At 42.0% G+C, this 9,495-nt stretch overlaps 1 non-coding gene across 1 annotated transcript; it reads left to right on the top strand.

Moving 5' to 3' along the window:
* The first annotated feature begins 9,160 nt into the window (after positions 1-9,160).
* Positions 9,161-9,264, top strand: LOC120070372. The gene has a single exon (XR_005479868.1). It is a non-coding gene; the product is annotated as a small nucleolar RNA R71 (small nucleolar RNA).
* The last annotated feature ends 231 nt before the right edge of the window (positions 9,265-9,495 follow it).

Below are 9,495 nucleotides of genomic sequence, written 5' to 3'. Positions count from 1 at the left end.
ATCAACAGTGATGGTAAGGTCAAGGAAAGGAGAGACAAGTTGAGGTCCACAATGTTGGTGTCCTCATGCTCTAACACTAGCTCAGCTTCAGATTCTTGCTCTTCTGGTGAAGCTTCATGATAACGGGCAGAAATGCACGTTACCATAGTGCTAAGTTCTTAAACAATGTTGGATTGCGTTGATAGAATGTGTTAAATTGCGTCTATTAAGCATAAATTCTATAATATTGTAGTCGCATGCGTCCAACGCATTAGAGCAGTTGATCTTTATCTTTTTGTGTAGAATATGCGTTAATGTAATGCAGAGATTGCGATCATATGAGTACATTGGTTGAGTGCAACTTCACCACAAGACTTTGTGTTGATCGTGCTCGCAAACATTCGCCCAAGAAGAATCACCGCAACTTGGTTAGCGTAACATGGTGGGCGCATCCGGGTGGAAGGATAATTAAGAGCGATGGGACAGAAAGCTGACGGCAGTCGGATCCAAATTAAGTTGACAGCCGATAACGGTCACAAAGTACATTCAGCTTTATCGATGACAATTATCTGGCGCGTCAGTCATGAATTAAAGCTGTCCCATCTGTACAACCGGGAGACGGAAGCCGCCTTTCACCATGGAACTCTATAAATACCAAGTGCATTCTTTAGAGAATGGGTTAAGCAGTCGATTACTTCATCACTTTACAAGTTCACGTCTTTGTCCATAGTCTTCTTTCATTTTAAGGCAGACGCGAGGAAGAAGGTGTGCCGATATATCGTTCCGGCAAGCTTGGGGAAAGCACCGAAAGCTCCAAGACAGAGAGAGGGCCGACGCCTGCGGAAGCGGAAACATTTGTAGATCAAAATAGAGATTCAGTGTAAAAATCCTCGATCAGCAAGGAATTGCTACCAGGCTCTCTACCTTTATTTTCCATTATCATTTTGTACTCAACTCAGTTATAAGAATGGAATGTCTTTCTCTATATCTGTTCACTCTCTGTTATTTATGCATGAATAGCTAAATTAGTTGAATGGGTTGAGAAGTAGTTAGCTAGCACAACGAGGGAATCTTCATCTTTGCGATCATTTTGTTTATGTATGCTTCTTTCGTCTATTAGAGATACTCGGGAGGGTAGTCTAAAGAAAGGATCTAGACTTGGGAAGGTCAGGTGAGAATCTAGGTTTGGAAAAACCAGATTAGAATGCATAAACGGGAGATAGGGGCTTAGGAATGAGCACTATTTGTTATCAACGCATCTCATGCATCTTAGCAATAAGGTATGATTGTATGCGGTCACCTTGCTTTCATGCATTTTGTATCAATGTATAGGACAAGAGTAGAGACTTAGGGATAAGCTCTATGGACATTTTGCCTTCAACACATACGTCCTAGACTTAGGAGCATCGCATTTACATTGGAAAATGACTTGTTGTGCATGGTTGTAACATGATCGCAAGGTTTGACACATTCCCGAGTAACGCTAGCTAAAAGACCTTCTCAACCCGTTCATCGCATACTCATTGCATCTATCAACGCAACTATCTTTCTCAAATCCACCTCCTTTATTTACTTATTTTTCATCAATGCAACAATACACCCAAAACTTATTATTTACTTGGTTACCACAAAGTTTTCATAAATATTACCAACGTAACTATTTTCACAAGTCCCTGTGTTCGACCCTGGACTTACCAGGAAACTCAGGGGAATTTACACTTGAATTCTGCTGGGGAAACTTGAGTGCACAATGCAATCCATCAACGCATATCATCCATATTTTCATTCAATAAAATAATGCATCAAGTTTTTGGCGCCGTTGTCGGCGACTTCGGCAAAATAGTTGTTAACGGTAATTTTTGTGATTTCTTTGCAGAACTCTCAATCTTTGGCGACTATGACCCGAAGATTGAGAGAACATTTTGAAGGAGACTACGAGACCGCCAACAGCAACCACAATCCGATAAAGAAGAGATGGTTGAACAGCCTGGAGGTGGAGCACCAAATGATAATAATGTCATGACGAATCTAATTCTATTGGCAAACGATAGCAATAGGCCCATTAGGAACTATGCATCGCCTAACCTCTTTGATTTCTCTCCGGAAATCATGCGGCCTGCCCTCGACGGAAGCAGATTCAAGATGAAACTGGTGATGCTGCAGATGATCCAGACTGCAGGTCAATTCGGTGGACGGCGTGGTGAGGACCCGCACACCTACCTCCAAAGTTTTATTGAAATCTGCAATACTTTTGTGTTCCCGAACATCTCCGCTGAAGAAGTTCGACTAACGTTGTTCCCATTTTCTCTCTGTGATCAGGCTAGAAAATGGGCTTATTCGCTCGAACCAGGAGAGATTACTTCTTGGGAGCAGGTAGTGGAGAAATTCATGAAAAAGTATTTTCCGCCTACCGAGAACACAAGATGAAGAAAGCTTATTAGTAATTTTGAACAAGATATGGACGAATCGCTCAACAATGCTTGGGCGAGGTTTAAAAGGTTGGTCCGAGATTGTCCGCATAATGGGCTACCAGATTGCCTTCAAATGGAAATTTTCTATCACGGTTTGAATCCTGCTTTGCAGACCGTTGCCAATGCGGCAGCTGCCGGTGGTCTGCTTGACAAAACTTACGATGAGGCGAAGAATATTCTGAATCACATCTCCAAGAACCATGAAGACTGGAGGGAGAGTGACCAGAGATTAAGACTCAAAGATTCTGATGCAAATAACGGTGCCATTGTTTCATTACAAAACTAAATGACCGCAATGATGAATTTGGTTCAAGGAATGGCGATCAGCAGCCCAACACCGCATGGTGGCAAATTAACGCAATAAGTCAAAACACCGCAAAGTGTGCGACTTACGGCGATGGGCATGCATTGGAAGATTGCCCGCAAAATCCACAGTCTGTATATTTTGTAAAGAATAATCCCTTTTCAAACACTTACAACCCCGGGTGAAGAAAACACCCCAATTTTGCTTGGAAGAATCAACAACAAAATTTTCAATCTGTGGCGCAAAAAGAAGGGCCACCAGGATTCTTCCAACGCAACAACGGTCAACAGAGAAACCAAGCAAGTAGCTCACAATAACCAATACAATCTTCTTCTTCTCTCTTTCTTCTTCTCTCTTTCCACTGCGTAATGTCACAACCTGACATTGCTCCTTGCCTGATCCCCCTGGGTTAAGTGGAAGTTCGGTAGAACTCGGCAACGCCCCTTGCGGTCTACTTTTTAGCTCATTCGCAATCTGGCCCATTTGCAATTCCAGGTTACGGATAGACATAGCCTGACTTCTATCGCAACTGAGCCCGAGATTGCGGTAACGCAAGAAGAAGAAAGAGAGAATGAAGCAGTGGAACCTAAGGTTTTGTCGACCTCAAAGGCAAATGAAACAGGAACCGTGAAAGTTCAGTTACCACCTTTCTCGTAGAGGTTAAGAAAGAAGAAAAACGAAGAGGTACAGTACCAACGCTTCTTATCTATGTTAAAGCAATTACATGTTTACATTCCCTTTAGTGAAGTGATTGAGGAAATGCCTGCCTATGCCAAGTTTCTAAAGGACATGGTAACTAAGAAAAGAGGCACAGGAAAATTTGCCACGGTAGCATTAACGCAAATCAATTATTCCACCGAAGATGAGCAATCCCGTGAACTTCACTATTCCTTGCTCCATAAGAGGACTCTATATTGGGCAAGCCCTGTGTGACTTGGGGGCCAACATAAATATGCCGCTGTCAATCTTTCGACAATTAAATGTGGGGTAACTTGTGCCCACCTCTGTGACTCTCCAATTGGCTGACCGATCTCTGGTTCTCCAGAAGGTGTGAAGGATGTGCTTATCACGATTGATAAATTTATTTTGCCAGCTGACTTCATCATCCTAGATTATAAGGCCGACAAAGATGTGCCCATCATTTTGGGGTGACCTTTCCTATCAATGGGTCGTGCTCAAATTGATGTGCACAAGGGAGAAATCACTTTGAGCATAAACGGACAGAAGCTCAAATTTAATATAATTCCCAGATGAGGAAGACCTACTAGATTATGACGATGACGTGGATTTGATTGAAGAAGAAAAGTCTGATGAAGAGTGTGAAGAAGAGTATGCCAACACATCCGTAGCTGCCTACAATGCAATCGTAGCAAAAACAAACAAAGAAGAAGGAACGATCGCAATGCAACAAGAAGAGCCAAAAGAAGAAAAAAAATAACGCAACCCTCTCTCGTGGAACCACCAACACTTGAACTGAAAATCCTACCAACACATTTGAAGTACGCATTTCCGGGGCAGAATGAGAAGCTGTTAGTGATAATTTCCTCTGCGCTCAACGCAGATCAAAAGAATGTGTTGATGAGCATTCTCAAGAAACATGAGCAAGCAATTGGCTGGACGCTCGCTGGCATCAGAGGAATTAGCCCCGCATACTGCATGTACCACATTCGTCTTGAAGACGACCATAAAGTAACTATTGAAAATCAACACAGACTCAACCCTACGATGAAGGAGGTCGTAAAAAAGGAGATTATCAAATAGCTGGATGCGGGCATTATCTATCCCATTGCAGATAGCACGTGGTCACCCCCGTGCAATGTGTGCTGAAGAAGGGCGAAATGACGGTAGTCCCCAATGAGAACAATGAATTAATACTACAAAGAACCATCACTGGATGGTTCATATGTATGGACTACCGCAAACCAAATACGACCATAAAGAAAGATCACTTCCCTCTGCCATTCATTGATCAAATGCTAGACAGACTAGCAGGGAATGATTTTTACTGCTTCTTGGATGGATATGTCGGGTACAATCAAATCATGATAGCTCCTGAAGACTAAGACAAGAACACATTCACTTGCCCATATGGGATATTTGCTTTTCGCCGCATGCCGTTTGGCCTCTACAATGCGCCAAGCACATTCCAAATGTGCATGATGGCGATCTTTTCAGAATATCTCGAGGACTCAGTGGAAATATTTATGGATGACTTCTTCGTTTATGGAAACACAAATGAAGTTTGCCTAGCCAATTTGGAGAAAATTCTAAAAAGATGTGAAGAGACGAATTTGGTGCTCAACTGGGAAAAATATCACTTCATGGTGAAAGAGGGTATAGTGTTGGGACATAAGGTCTCCCGAGAAGGGTTGGAGGTGGACAAAGCAAATATTGAAGCAATTGAAAAACTCCCACCTCCAACCAGCGTGAAGGTGGTGCGAAGCTTCTTGGGGCATGCTGGATTTTACAGACGATTCTCAAGGACTTTTCTAAAATAGCACGACCACTGAGTGCGTTGTTAGAGACGGACAAAAAATTTGAATATGACAACAATTTCCTCAACGCATTTCGAATTTTAAAAGATACGCTAATTACCGCGCCCGTCTTGATTGCTTTGGATTGAACACTGTCGTTCGAAATCATGTACGATGCAAGTGGGTATGCGATGGGAGCCGCGTTAGTGCAAAAGAAGAAGACTATTTTGCACTCCATCGCATATGCGAGTAAAACTCTGAACCCTGCTACAATCAATTATACCACCACTGAAAAAGAACTCCTGGCTGTGATTTTTGTGTTGGAAAAATTCCGGGCATATCTAGTGGGAACCAAGGTACTCATTCACACTGATCACTCGATGATCAAATATTTGATAAAGAATGATGCAAAGCTGAGGTTGATCAGATGGGTTCTTGTTCTTGCTTTCGTGATTCGAGCTAGGAGTGTATTGTATAAAATAATTTGGAAAAATAAGTATGAATGATGCGGTGGTACTTTGATGCGTTGATGTATTCGTAACGCGTTGTTGCGTTAGAGGTGTGCAACAGAACGCATGACACTCCTCTATTGACGTTCAAGTTTTTCTAAATCAGATCCAAGTATAAATCCAATTTAGGTTCCTGGTAAGTCCAGGGTCGAACTCAGGGATTCAGATTAAGCTAACGCAGACCTGGCATTGTAGCTATTGTAGGGATATCCTAAATGTATGGAGAAATGTGTTATTTACACTAAGGTGTTGTGTGTGTGCAAGAAGATACAGAAAGGTTGAGCAGAGAATGATGGGTCGTGTGAAAATGGATTTTTAATGAAAATGGTATGCGTCGATCTAAGTTGAATGTACATGACCTAGAATGTGATGTGAATGAGATGATTTATTTATCTTTGTTTATGCGTTAGACTCTATTCGACACTTCTCAATGCGAATAACATACAATACCTATCTCTAGGATGTATGCATCAAACACAGGATGCAATAAAACACCAGTAAGTCTATTTCTAGATGCACTAGGCGTTCTAACTTGATGTTGGCTTACTTATTCTCTCGAATAGTCTAAGCTAAAGATGCTTTTACCAGTTTAAGTCGACTTAAGCGTTTGAAATGGAATTTTGCATGAAGTATAGATGCATCCAACATAAACAAGAAATAAACAATGACAAAGTATGATAGATCAAATATGTGGATTTATAAAGAAGCAGATTGTCTTTACAAAAGCAAGACTTAATCAGATGAAAGGATGAAAGCGATAAATGAGATGAAAATGAAATGAGTCAAGCCTTAAAGTACAATCTCTTGTCCTCTTTGGCTCAATTCTAGTTGTGTACAACCACTTGTATAAGAATTGGACGAAATGTCTCTTTCAAGCTCGGCTTCCTCCGCTCCTTGATCGGCGGTGGTGGTAGTTCTCTTCCCTCTTGCTCTTCTCGACACAAGAGCACAGCTCTAAAGATCTAAAACTAAGACTAAGCTAACACTGAGACTAATACTGAGAGTGAGAACTTGGAATTTTCTAAACTTTGAACTCTGGGTTAATTAAAATCTAGTTATAACCAGAGTATCCATCAAAGAAACAATAAAATTATTTTCCAGCCAGTCTGTCAAGCATTTGGTCAATGAAGGGAAGGGGGAAGTGGACCTTCTTCGTTGCCGCGTTGAGTTTCCTATAGTCCATACAGATGCACCAGCCCATGACAGACCTTGAAGGGATGAGCTCATTATTGCTATTGACTATCACTGTTGTTCCTCCTTTCTTGGGAACGCATTGGACTGGGCTTACCCAGCTGCTATCAGATATAGGATAGATTACTCTTACGTCCAACCATTTTAAGATTTCTTTCTTGACCACTTCCTTTATTATGGGGTTCAACCTTCGTTAAGGCTCAATCGATCCCGTCTTCCCTTCTTCCAGCTTGATTTTATGCATGCAATAAGATGGGCTGATGCCACGGATGTCCGCCAGCGTCCAACCTATTGCACGCATATGCTTTTGCAACATCTGCAAAAGAGAATGTTCGTTAGGCTCAGTAAGATTCCTAGAAATAATTACAGGTAAAGTTTTATTTGTTCCAAGGAAAGCGTATTTAAGGTGATTAGGTAACGGTTTCAGCCCAAGTTCTGGTGGTTCCTCTAGTGATGGACGTGTTGGTTTCGTCTGCCGCTCACTTAGACTTGGCATCTTGGGTTCTTTCATGTTTTCTTCCAACGCGAGGACCTCGCAAACTTGGGTCACTTCTTCTTCAGGCAACTCTATTCTGTTCAGTTGACATTCTTCACTAGCCGGGAACTTTAATGCGTTTAACACATTAAACTTCATTTCCTGATTTTCTACGCGCATCGTCAATTCTCCCTTATGCACGTCTATTAACACTTTCCCAGTGGCTAGAAAGGGGCGTCCAAGAATGATTGGTACATCTTTGTCTGCTTCATTGTCTAAGATAATGAAATCTGCTGGGAATATGAAGTTGTCAACTTTTACCAGAACGTCTTCAATCTTTCCTTCAGGGTACTTGATCGTCCTGTCAGCGAGAGTAACAGAAGTGGGTTGTGCTTCATCAATTCCTAATTTCTTGAAGATTGAGAGTGGAATGAGGTTAATGCTTACTCCCAAATCACATAATGCATGTCCCACATCCAATCCTCCGATCGAGCACGGGACTGTGAAGCTTCTCGGGTTCTTCTGTTTCTTGGGTAGTTTGTTGCTTACTAACGCATTGCACTCCTACGTTAGCGCAATTACCTCCGTCTTGCTGACTCTCATTTTCTTTGTTAAAATATCCTTAAAAAAATTGACATATTTTGGCATTTGCTCTAAGGCTTCTACAAGTGGAATATTGATATGCAGTTGCCTTAGGAGTTCAAGAAAATGCTTAAATTGTTGTTCATCATTCTTCTTCATCAAGTGTCTAGGGAATGGTGCATTCAGTGGCACCACAGGTTTTCCCGCATTAGACGTGCTTGGCTCTGAATGGCTTGTGGATTCAGACGTTCTTTCTTCTTGATCTTCTAATGCCATTGGGCGTGTGTTGAGTTCTTTTGAAGGCTTGTTTTTTCTTGGATTCATGGTTCTTTCTTCAAGAGCTTTGCCACTTCGCAATGTCACCGCGTGACATTGCTCCTTTCCATTGTTATTCCCCGGGTTTCAGTGTTGCTAGGCAAGACTTCAGGCTACCGATTCTTCAATTCACTCATAATCTGCCCCACCTGTATCTCCAAGTTTCTGATATACGATGTCTAGCTTTTTAGCAACGCGTCATTCTGGGCGATATACTCCTTCAATAGGTTTTCAAGCGGAGATGCTGAGCTCGATGCCTGACCCCCTCTATTAAAGGATTGTTGGTGCGACTGATGCATTGGCTGAAATGCAGGCGGCGGTCCTTGCCTTTACTGCTGGTTCACCCCTGGGTGGTGTGGCTCTAGTTGATTTCTTGACCAAGAAAAATTTGGATGGTTCCTCCATCTGGGATTATATGTGTTTGAAAATGGGTTATTTTTAATGAAGCATACTGATTGCTAATTTTGTGGCAATCAGAGTAGGAATGAGGATCTCCACAACCCACATAGCTAACCATGGGCTACACGAATGTTTCTACCTGATTTACCTTTTGCTGATTTGATGCGTTCCCTAGTGACATGTTCTATAAAAGGTTTGTCATAGTAGCCACTTGTGTAGAGAGTGTGGCTATTGTGTTGGAATCGATAAAATTCACATTCTGAGATCGCCTCTTCCTGTTGGCTCTTGCGTCATAAGTATCGTCCACCAATTCCATGTTTTGCTTAGCAATGCGGTCTAATATTTCCTTAGCTTCAGTATAAGATTTATCCATGATACCACCAGCTACAACTGCATCGGCTGCCATCTGAGATGCTCTGTTTAATCCACCATAAAAAATCTGCATCTGGATGGTCAATGGTAATCCATGGTTGAGGCAATTTTTGACTAATCCCTTAAAACGCTCCCATGCGGCGCTCAAGGTTTCAACTTCTTCTTGCTTGAAGTTCATGATCTCTCTACACCTCCTTGTGTTGGTGGTGAGTGGGAAGTATTTTTGCATGAATTTCTCCATAAACTTTTCCGAGGTTGTGATCTCAACAGGCTCCAAAGAACTTACCCATTTCTTTGCGTCGTCACGCAAAGAATATGAGAACAAAGATGGCCTGATCGCTTTTGGGGTGATTCTAGGAATCACAAATGAGTTGCACGTTTCCAGGAAACGTTTCATGTGGGCGTAAGGATCTTCTCCACGATC

This window comes from Benincasa hispida, chromosome 1 (assembly GCF_009727055.1).
Source record: "Benincasa hispida cultivar B227 chromosome 1, ASM972705v1, whole genome shotgun sequence".
In the NCBI taxonomy this organism is placed as follows: domain Eukaryota; kingdom Viridiplantae; phylum Streptophyta; class Magnoliopsida; order Cucurbitales; family Cucurbitaceae; genus Benincasa; species Benincasa hispida.
The sequence above is the reverse complement of the archived record's forward strand: the minus strand, read 5'-3'. Positions and strand labels throughout refer to the sequence as shown.